The sequence below is a fragment of the Mus musculus genome, chromosome 9 (assembly GCF_000001635.26).
Source record: "Mus musculus strain C57BL/6J chromosome 9, GRCm38.p6 C57BL/6J".
In the NCBI taxonomy this organism is placed as follows: Eukaryota; Metazoa; Chordata; class Mammalia; order Rodentia; family Muridae; genus Mus; species Mus musculus.
Window position 1 is genome coordinate 83,880,779 of NC_000075.6, and position 17,338 is coordinate 83,898,116.

Here is a 17,338-nt window from a genome sequence, read left to right on the forward strand (position 1 = left end):
ACAATGAAAATAGAGTTAGTTTGTAGAAGGAAGAGCACCATATTTGACAGTGATGTCTAATTGAGTAGGAGACAAAGTGATGGATCAGAGAAAGATTTGACAGAATAGAATCTCATGAAAAGAGAGAGGAAAAAGAGGCTAAGAGAGCAGTGCAGAGAGAAAGAGAGGGAAGGAGACAGTTCTACCATGATTGTTTTGCAGAGACAAGTTGAAGAGAGAACAGGCTAGACACAGGTGAAGAGAGAACAAGCTAGAGAGTGAGAAGGAGCCAGGAGATTAGAAGATATTTCCAAAGTTAATATGAAGCCAAGTAGAGCAATTCGGGAGAAACTGCGAGAAGCTAGATAGACCCAGTCAGCTTGCAGATGAGTTTGAGCCAGAACAGCTGAGTTGAATCAGCCAGTCAGAGCTCAGAAAGAATTAGAATGGGGGAGACTTACTCTCAGAGGCTGAAACCATTCTAGGCCTAGATTAGATTGTATGGAGGCTAGAAGTCTCTAGGACTAGGCCTAGGTTAACAGATGGAGGCAGTAAACATCAGAGATAACAATTAATAGGGAGATTAAAATTACTTTTACAGATATTCTCAACTAAGTAGGCATTTTTGTGGGTACTACTTTCTCTAGTTGGCTAGACTAAGTGGGCATCTTTGTTGGTATCTCTTTCTGGGTGGTCTCTAACAGGCTAGACCAAGGGAGCATGATGTGTGCCTCTCCTTCTGAGTGGTCTCTAACATGTTAGACCAAGAGGGCATCTTTGTGTGTGCCTCTCTTTTGAAATGGTCTCTAACATGTTAGACCAAGGGGACATCTTTGTGGGTGCCTCTCTTTTGAAATGGTCTCTAACATGTTAGACCAAGGGGACATCTTTGTGGGTGCCTCTCTTTTGAAATGGTCTAATTTATAATACTAGAATCTCAGAAATGTAAGATATTCACAGAACTCTTTCTGGAAATGTCCTTCGCTGACAGAATGGGTACTATGCAGAATTGGGGGGTTTATTTTTTCATAGAAACATTGTGTGTGTGATACATGGGCCCGAGTGAAGTATTTCTATGCTGATTTATGCTTTTCTCCTCTCCCTGTGATTTGAGAGGGAACAACTTTGTACACTTGTTTGAGGCTGCAGTCCAGTGGTCCTAGAACTGACTTTCTGATCTTAAAGCAGAGGCACCATAACAAGACAGAGACAACTGCCTAGCTGTGTACCTGCAGTTCTGAGAGGCTGCAAGAGGAGGTGTGCAGGGCTGTCCTTCTCTACTCTGTTGCCAACAAGGGAAGGGGGTGTTCACTAGCTCCTCTCTCCAGTGGAGCATCCCCAAGGGTTCTTTCATACTTCCACCCTAGACTGGAGTCCTCCTCTGTCTTGGAGTTATCAACTTCACAATAGGGCTGGAATGGCATCCCCTGGTGGTAAATTCAAGAGAAACTGATGGCACTGCCCATCCCAAAAGTTAGGGAGCCACTGGTTTAGTGAGTCAAGGTTCACGGTTCCCAGCCCCCAAGTGGGGGTGGGGTGGCAGTGACAACAGCTGTCATGCTAGTTCTGAACAGGCATTTCTGGTTTGGGTGTAGAGCCGATGCAAGCGGCTGATATGAAACAATGCTACAGAGCTCAGCCTGGGACAAGCATGTAAGTGGGTCAGGTTAGCTTGGGCGACCCTGCCAATCACAAATTGCCCAATCTGTCCCACAGTGCCTAGGGCAGGCCTCTGGCAGCCCTGCCAGCCTCTGCTTTCATTAAGCCCTCACTAGCTGGCCATTGCTGCCGAATTTTACATGACCAGGAGCAACAGAGCAAGCGGGAAGGATTCCATTTGACCAGCGATTTCACTGCAATAAAGACAGCTCTTTGTGGAATGTACCCTTTTATTCTTGCTTATCTGGACCCACAGATTCGAACTCTTACACAAACCTCCATTTTCTCAATTTCCTACACACATTCCAACCGCCCACCAGTTCCTTTGCTTCCATTCTTTGGATGATAACCCTTGTCCTGGCACTAGGTCACAGTTATCTCCAGCCCATCAAGCAACTTCTCCACTGTGACCCAGCCTCAGGATCGCTGAGAACTTGCTAGGGAATGCAGAGTCTCTGGTTCTTATCCCCACCCCACCCCCACCCCCCGACTTCTGACTTTCAGATTCAGAAGGTGGGGCCCAGCAATTTGATTTTTTTTTTTAAGAACCCTCTCTGAGTAAGAACCTCTAGGCCACTGAGGGAAATCGCTGGGCAGACTCACCGGCTACAGGCATTGTTTCATCAGCTGCCTCAACCAACCTGAAGGGCCCCTCCTCCTCTACAGCATTAAGCTCTAATTTAATCCCAGCCCCAGATGGAATTCCGCATCCTCTGCATCATGAGGACTCTTGTTCTTCTGCATTGTCTGGGCTCCAGTCAGACCTCTCTCCTCTTCGGTTCCTGTCAGTCATTTCATGTCACCTCCAACCCAGACATTTCCACCCTTACTCATATCCTGTGCATCCTTAGCAGTGTAAGCCATGCTTTACTCGTGAGCCCAGCCCAGAGCTTCTTCCTCCCTCTGCAGCTATTCTGGGCCCGTGTGTCCACCTGGTCTAATGGATTGTACAACACCTGCCCATTGTGTCTAGCATCCAGTCTTCCTTGTGCTTGTATCTACAACGTGATAAACTTCTTGGGGTTTCGTGACAATAAATCTCTTTGTATTGCACTATGTAATTATTTTCTTCTATTCTGCAGCAGGGTTCCCAAAACTGGCCGAATAAGACAATCCCATACAGTTGGGGGAAACATGGCCTCCCAAAGGCCCCACCACAGCTCTTGGTACCCGAGTCTTCAATAAACACCCAGTGTTTCCTCCATCCAGCCTGTTTGGCAAATACCTTAAGTGCTTGTTTTTGAAAAGACAACTTTTCCATTGTTTCCTAAGCAAACAGGAAAGAGAGCACCTTGGCCAGGCATCTTGTGAGACTGGCAAACAGGAAGTTTGGGAGGAAAGCCTTTGTGAGGTACACCTTTGGAACACCTGGTGAGTTACCTGGGGTGGCCTATGTTTGACACAAAGAAGTCTGGCTGGAATAACAGAGGAAGGCGACAGGGAACAGATACCAGGAGGTGGGGATTGAGAGGAAATCCATTCAAGTGGGCCTGAGATTTCGGCGATTGTTTCTCCAAAGAGTGGTACCCCGCACTGCCTGCCTGGTGAGTGCCAATCCAAGGGGTAAGACAGGAGAAGGGAGGGAGATGCCAAAGGGAACGGGACTAGAATGCTAAACCCCTTTCTTTTGTTTGTGCTGATTCATAAAGCCAGAGAATTGTTTTCTCCCCCAAATAATGCAGATTTGTGGAAGTCTGCCTTTGAAAGATTGCACCTGTGTGTGATGGCACGTGCCTTCCGTCCTAGCACTCTGGGACAGAAGCAGAGATGGGACGATCTCTGTGAGTTTGAGGCCACCATAGTCTACGTGAGTTTCAGGCCAGCTAGAGCTACATAGTGAGACTCCTTCTTGAGTGGGGAGCAGAATCATGTTATTTGGGCCAAGTTATATATTTTTCTAGATAAATTTAGCTCAGGCAGTTTAATAAACGATTCAGGTAATTTCTGTTTTCTTTTGGAGCTGATACTAACTCTGATTTTCCCATTCTATATGTCACCTTAAAAACGTAAACCATAGTTGTAAAAAGGTTTTGTGGGTTGTTTTGGGTTTTTTGTTTTTGTTTTTAATTCTGGAGACAGGGTTTCTCTGTGTAGCCTGGGTTATCCTAGAATTTGTTCTGTCCAGTCTGGCCTTGAACTCAAAGATCTGCCTGCCTCTGCCTCCAGAGTGCTGGGATTAAAGGTGTTCATCACCACTGCCTGTTAAAAGTTGTATTTATTTTTGTTCAAGTTTTATGGATCTTTATTAGTGCACAAAGACAAGAAAAAAATACCACCTAATTTAATCCCCAAAATTTTAGAAGTGGGACCCCGTCCTGAAAAAGTGTCAGTAACCGAGATGAATGGAAATAATGACATAAAAGTCACCATCACAGTAGCTGAGTGTACTGAGCATGAATACCTGCATGTCCTTCACGACTTGCTTTGCACCTTCAGACCCTAACCCGCACGTTTGACCATCTTCACTGTTTGCACGATGAAGGCTTTGACTTTGGAGTTCCTCAGATCACTGGAATCCTGGCTCTGTTGAACGCCCGTAGCACAGTTTGGTTAGTTATTAACATCTAGTACTAATATTTAGTTAAGTGTATATAATAAGACCTTGGCTTCCTTACCTGAAGTGTGGATATGATGACATCTTACACGGCTGCTCTGAAGATGGCCAGGCATTTACCAAGAATTCTATGAGTATGGTGGCTTGACTATAATAACGAAACTTTCTTTATTCATCGTGTATATCTGATACGGCAGGCAGAGGCTAGCATGTGGGAATTGGTTCTCTCCTTCCACTATGTGAGTTCCTGTGATCCAACACGAGTCATCAGGCAAGTGCTCTTCGACCTGCTGAGCCACCTCACCAACCCTGACCGGCACCCTTGAAGACAGAGGCCAGAGCAGAGGGAACAACATCTGAGAAAACCACCTGAGTTACAGCCTTGGATCGACTGCTCGCTACTTGTGCTACCTTGGAACTCTCCTTAACTGCTCGGTTAGGGTCCCTCCTTTAGTCCTTGTACCTAACTCATGAGGTCACTATAGAAAACAAAGTTATAAAGCAAAGGTGCTTAATTCCATATAGGGCACTGAAAATCTACCCCACACATTGATTATTGTTATAGATTTCTTCCTGTGCTTATTGGCTTGGAGATTTTCTGACTTTGTGAGCCTGGAGAGGATCCTTCCCATCCACGTGTGTCTTGGCCAGTGCTCCTATCTGATGGCCCACACCTGCTGGGCCATTGGTCCATCATCATTCATCCTTTCCTTGATTTTTTCCTTTTGCTTCTGATTTGTGAGTGTGAGGTCGGGGATCAAACCCGGGGCCTCTAACACTGAGCTACACCTTTGCACCTTCCCTGTTTCCTGTGTTCTTCTCTTTGTCCAATACTCAGAAAATAACGAGTTAACCATGAAAGAAATGGTTTAAAACATGGGCACAGGAATGCTGACAATATATTTGTTGTTCAGATTTATTATTATTATTAACGAGACAAGGTTTTACTATGTAGACCCAACTGGCTTGCAATTAATTCACTATGTAGACCCTAGGCCCAAACTCAGATATCTGCGACCTCTGCCTTTGGAGTGCTGGAACTAAAGACATGTACCACCATGCCTGGCAATACCATTTTTGAAAATAAAAAAAGAGGAAGAAAAATAAAACAAGCTTGGCCTCAAACTTGCAATTCCCCTGCTTCAGTCTCCTGAGTTGGATTTATGGCTTGTACTACCATGCCCAGCTCTCTTCCTTTCTTCCTTCTAAGTTTTCTACAGAGAACTCTAGAAATTGTACTTGACTTAACCTACTGATCTGTTCTCATCCCTCCTAGTGTTTCAGGTGACTCTCCTGCCTCAGTCACTTGCTGAGCATGTCCCCTGGGTGTCTCTAAGTGTCCTCCAGGAAGCCCTGGTTACCTTCCCAGAGCACTTCCTCTTCTGCCCACTGGTGGAGCTCTGGTTCTGCAGTGGATCTAACTTTCCCCTGCACTAAGGAAGTAGTAGGTTTGTCACCATTGCCTGAATCCCAATGTGGTAGTCTCAATTTCTGCCAGTTTTTGATTTAGTTGAAGGCACATCTTTTGCTGTTTTGGGGACAGGGTACCACTATGAATCCTAGGCTAGAGGGACAACCACAGGCAGCTCATAGGCACACATCTTAATTCTGGCAAGTGAAACATGAACAGAGTCCTTAAGGACACTTAGTAAATGTATCCTTGTTCTTAAAGGTAAGAACTGGGAAGAAGCGCCCCCATTGTGCTATATGTGGTTGCCTTTGGACTTGACACAATCAAGTGTAGCAGCCTTTCCTTCAACCATGAGGGAACCTGGGATAGGAAAGCGATGTTCTCTCTAGCAGAAAGTTAGCCCGGCTGGAAGCCATTTGCCCTGGGGGTCCTTGGTAAATGAGAAAATATCTCTAAGAGCAAAACTTGTTTAAGCCAAGCCAGCTAGGATATTATCTGCTATGTGCTGTTGGAAGAACTCTAGATTACATGAAATTCTTGTTTTCCATGGGAAAGTCAATGTCTCTGTGGGTCTCATAGCTTCAAGTCCAACATCTCTGTCAAAGCCTAAGCCTGGGGTGACCTACTACCTCCTTTATGACTCAGCTTAGCCTTTTGCCATGCCCTCTTTCTCCTCCTCCATTTGTTCCTGTCTTCCTATTCCTCTTCTCTTCCTTTTCCTGCACCTCCATCTCCTCTGCCTTCTCTTTCTCTTTCCTTCCATTCCTTATCTCCACCCCCCACCCCCTGCCTTTAAATGTAGGAACCTTCAATATGATGTTTCGGTGTTCCTAGTTCCAAGTATACTGTCTGAAAACTGTAGACACTTGAATGCAGCTTCAACAGTTCAGGAGTTACAATGAGAACAGCCCAAGAGCCTGCAATGGGATTTACGCCTATTTTTTTGTGACAGGTGTATGTTTTAAAGGAAGGAAGAGCTTGACTCCCATCTCAAGTTTTACTCCAAAGACTGTCACTAATGACAGGCTTCCTGCCAACTGACTAAACCTTTTAACACGTGTGTGTGTGTGTGTGTGTGTGTGTGTGTGTGTGTGTGTGTGTGTGTGTAATATGGTTGGTAGTAACTTGTAGTGCTGTTTTGAGGGTTAAAGGAGGTACATGCAGGACACCATTGTGTATAATGCCTGACTAGCTATGTATGTCTATAACCTACATGCAACCAGGAATATTCTAAGATGTTTGCCTCACTGCTCCCTGGTTTATTCTAACATGCACAAATGAGCTAATTACCCCCAGAACATGTGATTCTGCTGATTAAGATAGTTCAATTCCCCAACTTTGTCCCTTCTACCTACATCAGAACTTAGGTTGGGTGACAAAGAAGGAGGTGTCAGTATGTCCAATGCTTCCAAAACTGGGCCAAGTGGAACTGGGTGAGAGACTACTTGATGAGAAAACCATATTGTCCATTGAGAGAGATACAGCCTGGACATTACATTGTGAATGACAACTATTAACGGAAGCAAGGAATGAGGCATGATAGTGACTGTCTCTGTTCTAATTCTGACACCATCAAGTCAAATATTCAACTGACCTTAGTTTCCTCATCTCTAGATCACATTTCAAATATTATGCTATATGGGAGAGGAGGAATATAGGAGTGGCAAGGAGGATGCAAAGACAGAAGTTCTGCATATCACTCTACACATAGGTTTGCATGCATTTGTATAGAGTAAACTGATGGAAAGAGTTGGACTCTAGTTTTGAGTTTGACTCCACATTAACCTTAAACCGAGGACCAGTGTCTCACAGGACACTTCACTTGCTCAAACCCAATGCTATTGAAATCTGTACAAAGGAACACTCAAGCTTCTTTTGCAATCGAGGCTTAGTAGGATTTGTTTACATTTTGATTGCATCCACTCCTTGTGTATTTTTACACAGCTGGTATCTGTGGATGAGAAGACAGTGTTTCTAAAGTCAGAAACCATGATCTAGACACTGTGCCCTGAGAGCAGTTGTTGCCCGATGAGGAAACGGAAGAATGCACAAGTAGGTCATGATTCCCCCCAGCAGAAGCGGAGGAGGTAGCAGCTGGCTGAAGTTGCTGGTTACAGTGGAAAGGGGTGGCCATTGCAATATTAAATCATGAGCCAAGGACATGATGTTTAGGCGGTATTTAAGAAAGTAATGCCATATGTCAATCACAGATCTTGCCAATCTTTGATCTTCCTTTCTTTCCACACTATGCATGCCTTAGAAAGACTAGAAATCAAAAGGAAACTGAGTATTCCTGCAGTTCAGTCTACACTTTTGCCTGTCTTTACACCACTCTTTCTTCTATCATCTTCCTTATTTTGTTTATGACAGGCATTTGCTATGGACTCCAGGCTAGCCTTGAACCTGTGGCAATCCTTCTGCCTCAGTCTTGGGATTTGCAGCAGTGTACCAGCATATTCAGGTTTCCTTCCTAATTTAGAAGGTTGTTTGTTTGTTTATTTCAACTTTAAGTTCTCTCTCTCCCTCTCTCTCTCTCTCTCTCTCTCTCTCTCTCTCTCTCTCTCCCTCCCTCCCCGACTCTCTCTCTCCTTGTTACCTAGGATGGTTTTGACTTCCTGTTCATCCTCCTGCTTCAGCTTACCCAGTAGCTGGGATTGCAGGCCTAGGTCACTGTGCTCAGCTTCTTTCCTTTCTTTCTTCCCTTTTTTTTTTAAACAGATCTTTTTGAAAAAGATTTATTTATTTATTTATTTATTTATATGAGTACACTGTAGCTGTACAATGGTTGTGAGCCATCATGTTGTCGCTGGGAATTGAACACACTTGGGTTCTCGGTTTTTTATTCCTGATGGTCTTGGAATTTTTTTTTTCTTCATGTTGCTATAGGCTACATTTAGTAATCAGTAGAGTAGGTGAGTGCATGATATAAAGGCATAAAGTTCACAAGAATTTTAAAAGCACACAGTACTAACAGCATATTTCTCCAGGAAGATCCGGGACTTAGCTTTTGTGAGTCTGACCACAGTTAGAACTTCTGTGCTTGGATTACGCACATCATTAGGATTTGAAAACTATGGCTAGAAAAACGATCTGCCATGTGGCACAAAAGGTTGGCTTTAAGTTTTCAAGCTTGACAAAGCACAGGGCCCTAGCTCAGAATCTCCCATTACTTTATGGGTAGAGAATAAAATAACCAAGCAGTGACATCACTCCCAGGTCACCTGGTTCTAGGACACTCTGCCTATGACCTGTGTCCTGCAGTCATTACCTGGACTTGTTCTCACCAGCTCATCTGTTCTTAACCCCCACGTGCGATCTCATCCCCGCAACCTCCTTCTGGCACCTTCCATTCCACAGGCTCCTAAACCTTCTTGATGCCCATGCTGGTTTTCTGTCAGACCCCTTCTGTATGGTCCCTCATTGCCATGGCTGATGTCACGGCCCCCCAGAAATGTTTCTTCATCTAAGGTTTTAATTAGTCCTTCATTTAAGGAGAAGTCAGCTTGCCTCTGTGACATAACATTTTAAAGTACTGCTATGGTTGGTGGCTCTCTTGTGCCCACTGATAAATGGTAAACTCCTTAAGTTCAGAAATGTTTCATGGTCTAATCACAGATGTAACTTAGTCCAGCACTTGCCTCCTGAAAACTATGAAAACTATGAAAACTAAACTCTGGGTTTAGCTTGACAGTGAACTCTTCATATTCTGTCATGGTTTCTTTCCATGGATCTATTCCTAGGCCCCCAGTGAGGGCAGCCTCTACCCCTCTATCCTTTCTGCTCCCCTTCCCGAGTGCAACTACTCTTTGTTACTACCATCTCTTAGACGGTCTATTCTCTGTTTTCCAGTGATAAAGCTTATCTCAAAGCCTAGATTCCTGCTTTAAGTCATTTAATTAGTAGTACTGTGACTATGTGGGTGATGGGCATTTAATCCAGGGCTTCATTCATGCTAAGCATGTGCTCAGTTACTGAGCTATACCCCCAGCTTTGGTTTAAAATTTTCTTAACCTTTGAGAACTTCATACATGCATACAGTGTATTTTGATCATATTTACCCTCCACTTCTCCCCCTAACTCCTCCCACATCCAACCACATTCCACCCCACTGCCAAATTTATGCCCTCAACAACAACAACGATCTATCAATTTGTGCTGCCATATGTGTTCATGGGTATGGAGCATGGTCAAACTACCAGGGGCCACATCCTTAAAGAGAACTGATGCCCCCCCCCCAACCCAGAAGCCTGCAGCTGTCCATAGTTTCTCAAATAAGAGAAAGGGCTCACAAGCCCCTCCCCTAACAATGCTGGAATGTCGGCTGGATTGGTCTCGTGTAGGCCTTACACAGGGAACCACAATTGCTGAGTTTGTGAGTGCAGCAACCCTGCCATTTCCAGAAGACTGTGTCCCCCTATGGTCACTCGTGTATTTCTACAGTCTTTTCACCCACTGTGGTGGTGTGAAGGAAAATGTTCCCCCTCCCCCAGGCTCATAGGGAGTAGCACTATCAGGAGGTATTGCCGTGTTGGAGTAGGTGTGACATTGTTGGAGGGAATGGGTCTCAGCCCCTTCCTGCTGCCTGCGGATCCAGATGTAGACCTCTCAGCTCCTTCTCCAACACCTTGTCTGTCTGTGTGCCCCCATGCTTCCTATCATGACCATAATGGACTAAACATGCTGAAACTGTGAGCCAGCCCCAATGAAATGTCCTTTATAAGAATTGCCTTGGTCATGATGTCTCTTCACAGCAACAGAAACCCTAACGAAGACATCCTTCCCCTTCCATGATGGTCCCTCAGTCTTGAGGAGACTTCCTCTAGCTCTTAAAATTACTTCTTAAATTAGTATAAATTAATTTAAACATCATGTCTTGCCTGGCAATAGAATACAGATTAAGGATGTTGATAATACTGAAGACATGATGTTAGGAATTAGAAACATTTATATCCTTCGACTGCATCTGATTAATGTTAGTAATTGCCCAAATTGAGATTTAACTGGCTTTTGTAGTTGAGACATCCTGAGATGAAGTAAGTTTGAGTTACAGAAAACCTAGAGCTACATACTCTTTGGTTTGCTTGACGTTTGAGCCAGGGCTTGCCCACACTCAGAGTCTTTGCCACTGAACTACACCAGGCCATCCATGCTGGATTTTAAAATTCATTGTCTTACACACGTCTCCCTGTCTCCCTCAGCTATGCAAGCCTTTATAGAATCCAGAAGTGGGATAAATGGTGGGGAGTACACCTATACCCCAAAAGCAAATGGTTGCCTATCAGGGGCTGAGGAGAAAAGGGGGCACAGAAGCAGATTAGAAACTAGGAGTAGCATGCCAAGTGAGAAATGTGCTCTTCCTGTAACAGCTGGGGATTATAAAAGTCAGCAGATGTGCTGTCCTTTTATTTAAAACATAAATAAAAGTATGAGCAGAGGAGACATAATAAAGTAGATCCCTGAAGTCCCAGATTGTGATGGTGCCATTTGGCCGTGGGTTGGGGACGTAGGAGGGACAGGTTTGATTTGGCAGACAGCTGAAGTCCACAGAATAGTCCCTTTCATTAGGGGAAGGTGGAGAAGGGAAATGTCTGGGGCATTCTTACATAGGCTTCTGCAATCAGCAGCACTGGAAATTAAGATGAAATTGAAGGAAATAAAAGGCTTGGCTGAAGGTGTAGCATGGAGGTAGGCTATGAGCCCTCAGTTGCATCCCTGCTAACTGATCAAACAACATACCATGTCCCAGGAAGTAGCCCCAATAGGTCTAACACTTGACTATGGAGCTACAGCCCCAGCCTCAATCTTCATTTTATTATTAAAAAATGGAAGAAAAGAAAAGGTTGGTACATATTGTTAAGAAGTTAACATTAAGCATAATTAATTAGTGGTGGAATTAATTTTTTCATAAAAGCCCCATTATCTATTTTGGTTACAGGGTTGTTAATGAAATAGTGGTTTTCCAGTGCCCACCCCAAGGAGCAGGCTGCTTCATTTACAACTCTTTTCTTTAATGTTTATCCATCGGGGGATTTAGAGATGCATTTCTTGATGACAAAGAAGCTTTGATGACAGTGACATATCTCATGTATGTAGGTGGCTGTCACTGACCAAGACGCCATTATGAAGTACACGATTATAATTATTCTCACACTTTCCCTGGCCATCACAATTATTCATAGTTTTTGAAGAATGTATAGACTTTGATTGAAATGTGCAAATCTTAGCTGTCGTTTTGACAAATCATATAACTATGTAACCTATGTTGTCATAATTCATCAGAGAGTTTCTTTGTGTCCCCCTCACCCCGACCCCTGCATCCTCATGGTGGCCAGCATCTAAGGTGGCCTATAGTTATCTCTGGCTGTTGATTTTTTGTCCTGCGGATTCTTTTCTCATATTGAGTAAGGATGATCAGGGTAACAAATACGACACTGTAGAGATGATCATTTACCTTCTACTTCTAGTTTTGTCTGCTCGGTTTTTGAGAAAGGAGGTATGGGGTCTCCTTTTTGAGCTCAGACTGGCCTGCAGCTCATAATTCTTCTACTTCAGCATCCCAATGCATGCGTGCGTGCGTGTGTGTGTGTGTGTGTGTGTGTGTGTATGTGTGTGTGTGTGTGTGTGTGTGTGTGTGTGTGTGTGTGTGTGTGTGTGTGCTTTTGTGCCTGGCTGTGGTGAGTTCTAAAAGATTTTTGCAGCTTTCGTCTTCTCTCCCAGGGTTACTCCTTTGAACAGCTAGCTAAAACGTTGTGAGGATATCAGAGAGGCCCACAGAGATAGCTGGGTGGCAAGGAACAATCAGTGAAGGATAGACCTTTTCATCGACAAGTATGTGAGTTCAGTTTCAGGAGAGAATAGACAGTCTCAGTCACGTCAGACTTCAAGGTAACAGCGGCCCCAGCTAACGCACTTGCCTCAGCTTCCTGTGAGACTGTAACCGGTGACCTTTAGGCATACCACTCCCTTCTGACAGGATTTCATGACAGATGTTTGTGGCATAGGTTGTTGTACATGTGAAATGTTCTGTTCAGCTGTAGATACCTGTCTACCCTCGCTCTCACTGCCCCAGTTAAACTATTTGTTATTTTTGTGTGTGATATAGCACATGTGTAGAGGTCAGAGGACAATTTGCAAGAGTCCTTTCTCTCTTTCCATATACGTGGGATGGATCTCAGGCTGTCAGGTTTGATGCCTTTACCTGCTGAGATATCTCACCAGCCCGCATGTATCTATCTTTTCTATGTGTGTCTATCTGTGTGTGTTTGACCCTTTTCAGTGTTTTGAAAGTTAACTTTTTTCTCACTTTAAAAAAAAAAAAAAGAAAGAAAGAAAGCCATCCTTTCTTAATCTTTAGGAAGGATCCCTCAAGTGTCTTGTGCCACCTGGTAAGTGCTTGGCCAATAAATACAGTAAGTCAACACAAATTAAATGAATGGGTCATTGTCACCAGTTCCAACTGTGTGAGTGAGTGACAAAGGATCAAACCCTGGGCTCCTGGCCTACCATGCCACCTTTCATCTGTCACACTTTTTGAACTTTAACCCATGGCATAAGCCATACAGAAGTGGGTGTTGGGACCAGCCTAAGCTTGCTGTAGCAATCCACAGCAGCTGGCCCGCACCTTGCGTAACTGTGACACACACCAGAGGCTTCACTGTAACCCCATCCACAGGAATGTCAAAACTATGTCTCATACATGGGCAGAACACAATATCTTTTTGTCCCCCCTCAATCCATGTTTTAATGAGCTGTTTGGGTGGTAGTGTTGTTTGTTTTGGACAGAATACTCAGTGTTTAATTCCAAAGATAGATAGAAACTAGGTTCATGAAAAGGACATGTGTGTAGTCTGTGTGAAAATTCTATAAAAGGAAATTGGCAGCTCTAGCTTGAGGTTCTCATTTCTTGTTCCATGGGGTTGAATCGTCTAACGTTGGCATTACTGATGATGTCATTTCCTCCTCAAAGGAAATTTTTGAAGTCACGTGCAAATATATTAGTAATTCAAAATATGGACTTAGTGGTTAAAAGTGAGTACTGTTCTTGTAGAGGACCTGGGCTTCAGTCTGAATACCCATGTCCAGTGGCTCATAGCCATTTGTGGCTCCTGCTTTAGAAGATGTGGCACTTTTGACCTATGCAGGCACCTGCACTCAATGTTCACCTGCCACCACACACATATACTTAAGAATAAAATAAATCTTAAAAGATGAATGCAAAATATACCAGGAAGGTGGCTTCCTCTGGTCAGAAACCCTACTTTATCTTGTGTGGGTTTATTTTCATCCCTTCTTAATGATATTTCTCTGTCTTTCAATTTTTTCTGTGCATTGAGTTGGAGAAATGGCTCAGTGGTTAAGAGCACTTGCTGCTCTTGCAGAGGATCCAGGTTCAGCTCCAAGGATCCATATCAGGCTCATAATGGCCTGTAACTACAGTTTCAGGGGAATTCAATGTGCTTTTATATTCTCCCCAGACACCTACACATTCATGGTACATATGAATAACACACACATGCATACCACACATACACACATGCATACCACACACACACAAACACACACACACACTCATTAAAAAATTCAATGCAAAGCTGGGCGTGGTGGCGCACGCCTTTAATCCCAGTACTCGGGAGGCAGAGGCAGATGGATTTCTGAGTTGGAGGACAGCCTGGTCTACAAAGTGAATTCCAGGACATCCAGGGCTACACAGAGAAACCTTGTCTCCCCCCCAAGAAGATTCAATGTAGCCAAAATAGTATACATACTTCTAGACCACCCCGCCCCCCATGCCAACCCAGGAATCACGAGAAGAGTGAAATGCACAAAGCAGGCATTCCAGGACATCCAGGGCTACACAGAGAAACCGTGCCCCCCCCCCCCAAGAAGATTCAATGTAGCCAAAATAGTATACATACTTCTAGACCACCCCACCCCCCATGCCAACCCAGGAATCACGAGAAGAGTGAAATGCACAAAGCAGGCAACAGAGAGAAAAATTCCTCAGCCTAGAAATTTGAGAATGTCCTGACAAAAAGACAAAAGGGCCTGTTTGAGGGACTCCCTTTGGCTCATCTGGGAAGGCTGAAAGAACAAAATTAATGATAATGAGTAAGCAGGCATAGGTTTGTAATTGTATATAAATCATTGAAGGAGTAAATATTAGGTATATTCACACAATACAATTCTATCTGAACATATTAGAGAGAATAATTAAAATAGAAAGGTCATTATTTGTAAGCACTAATCATTTCAGAAGCAAGGATTGTCAGTGGATGTTAAAGTGAGTCATGGGTGCATTTTGAATTTATCTTCTGACAATTTCATACGTGTATATAATGAAGATTAGTCATTTTTCAAGCCAATTATGCTCCCTTCATCCCCCTTTCCTCTTCTGCTGAACCTGTTTCTTCCCAGAAAGTCCCCCTCCTATTTTCATGTCATTTTCCACACACACACACACACACACACACACACACACACACACACACACACACACTACTGAGAATAATTAGGTTTGTTAGCATGAGCGTGGGTGGAAGGCTACTTACCAGGCATGAGCTCTGTTTCAGTGGCTATACCACCAAAGAAAAATGAAGCCTTTCCCAGCATTTATGAACTGCCACTAGTCCTTTGGGGAACACAGGAACCTCATGACCGCCTCTCCCATTCACTATGGAATGTTGACCAGCCCAGTCCTGTGCAGATGAAAGTACTTTCAGTCTTGAAGTATCTTCCTGCTTCATTTTGATACTCAGTGGTTACAAAGAGAAAGACGGTAACTATAGTGAAGAAACCTGGCACACAAGATCCCCAAGGACACAGTTACCCTGAGCAGTGGGGAACAAATTGAAACAGTGTGCTTCCCCATGAGGACTAGGGAGCCAGCACAACTTATTTCCTAGGCTAGCCTTGCCGCATATAATTTGAATTTAATCACGGACATGCATCAAACCAGGATGGAGGGATATGTTACAAGGCAACAGCCCTGTACAGCTCCAAGGTCTTGGAAACCAGGGCACTCAGAAGTTTCTAGATCCGTGCATCAGATACATTGAACAGCTTGTCATAAACACAGATTTTTTCACTCCTTCAGTTTCTGGACTCAGGCTCAAAACTCTGCACGTGACACATGACCCTAGATATTACACATCCCGCTGTCTAGGTCCACATGTCAGGAACTGATGGTCCAGAATAGCCAAGCTGAGACCCATCAGTCAAATTCAACTGGCAGCTTGCTTTCCCAGCCCTTATATTTATATTTCTTTGTATTATTTAAGCCTGTCCCCCTCCATAGGTGATGTGTTCAAGATCCCTTGTAGATTCCTGGAAACTTGCCTAGCACCCAATTTTATCCTTACATACCTGTGACAAAGTTATAAAGCATGCACAGTAAGAGACTAATAATAGCTATTAATGAAGTAAATAATTATAAAGGTATACTATAAGTTACACAAGCCCTCTCCCCACCCAATAGATTATTCTAGCATGCTTACCCTTCTTCCTGTGGTGATGGAAGATACCACTTAACACCGAGTGCTGTGCTCTGTGGCTTCTTTGGCCTTTCCCCAGTTGGTAGCATCACACTACACTTGCCCTTCTGGACCTTTGTTAAGTAAAATTCAAGAGTTGAACAGGAGTACCGTAGGACTGTAGCAGGTGGTATGGTAGCCAGGCTGGCTCCCAGGTAACTAAAGGGAGATAGTGTGCAGAGCTGATGCTCTGGACTGGAATGATTCACATGGAGTGAGGCACTGCGAGATGACCTCGTGCTACCTACAATGAGCCGTCATTTAAAACTAGTGAGTTATTTATTTCTGGGACCTTCCATTTGATATTATTGGACAACAGCTGACCATGGTAACCAAACACAAAAAGAGTGGACCAAAGGACAAGGTGGGTGTTCATGGAGAGTTTTACTGGAGTATAGTACCAGTTCTGTTTATGTACCTGTGGCTGCTTTTGGCTGAGTTGAATGGTTCCCTTAGAGATACTCATGACCCATGGAATGTAAATATTTACCACCCAGGCCTTGAAAAAACAAGTTTGTCATATCTGACCTGGAATTTAGATTAGCTGTGCAGCACAACCAAGAAGTAGGATTGAGCCCACCATGAACTGGACTCCAGCTAACAAAGGGGGCCATCGTGGAACAATTAGTAAAATGTGAATGTCTGTAGACTAAATAATATAAGTTTATCAATTTTAATCATCTGGTTTTGTCATTATATTGTAAAGATATACAATATACCCAGTTCAAGACCCTGGGTGTAGAGTATATGAACATTCTTCCTAGGGTTTGAGAAGCAACTCTGTGTGCATGTCTAGTGACTTTTAAATTGAAAAAAATGAATTGAGAGGTAGAGAGAAAAAGCAAGTCTTGTCTTCCAAAGGTTAACACTGTGCACATCTAAAGTTGTATTGGCAGAGATTCCTGACAATGAACAGTTAGAGAGGTCGCCACAGGAGGAACGGCCCTCTCAGTGTGAGGTAGGTTTTGTCAATACCCCAAATTACAGAATGACCTTCAGATCAGCCATTGCTTTAGATATCTTAATAGAATCTAGAGTGAAAATCTGAGTTCAGAAGAAAACAATATCCATACGCAACTGGCCTTGCCAGCACAACCCTTTGTCAGAAAATGTTTCTTCTCAGCCACTTTTATAGGCAACTCTGCAGTTAATTGACTCTAATAATGTCCTGAATGATCATTAATCATTATTACTATATTTTTATCA

At 43.7% G+C, this 17,338-nt stretch overlaps 1 long non-coding RNA gene across 2 annotated transcripts; it reads right to left on the reverse strand.

Annotated features, from left to right (window-relative positions):
- Positions 1 to 104: 104 nt before the first annotated feature.
- Gm39387 lies at positions 105 to 16,448 on the reverse strand. 2 transcript variants are annotated; one of them, XR_870967.3, is made up of 4 exons: positions 16,097 to 16,448; positions 15,152 to 15,298; positions 4,254 to 4,439; positions 105 to 4,161 (listed from the first exon to the last, which is right to left on the reverse strand). It is a non-coding gene; the product is annotated as a predicted gene, 39387 (long non-coding RNA). The 2 variants fall into 2 exon arrangements; XR_870966.3 differs by having other exon boundaries at positions 4,254 to 4,513.
- Positions 16,449 to 17,338: the final 890 nt, after the last annotated feature.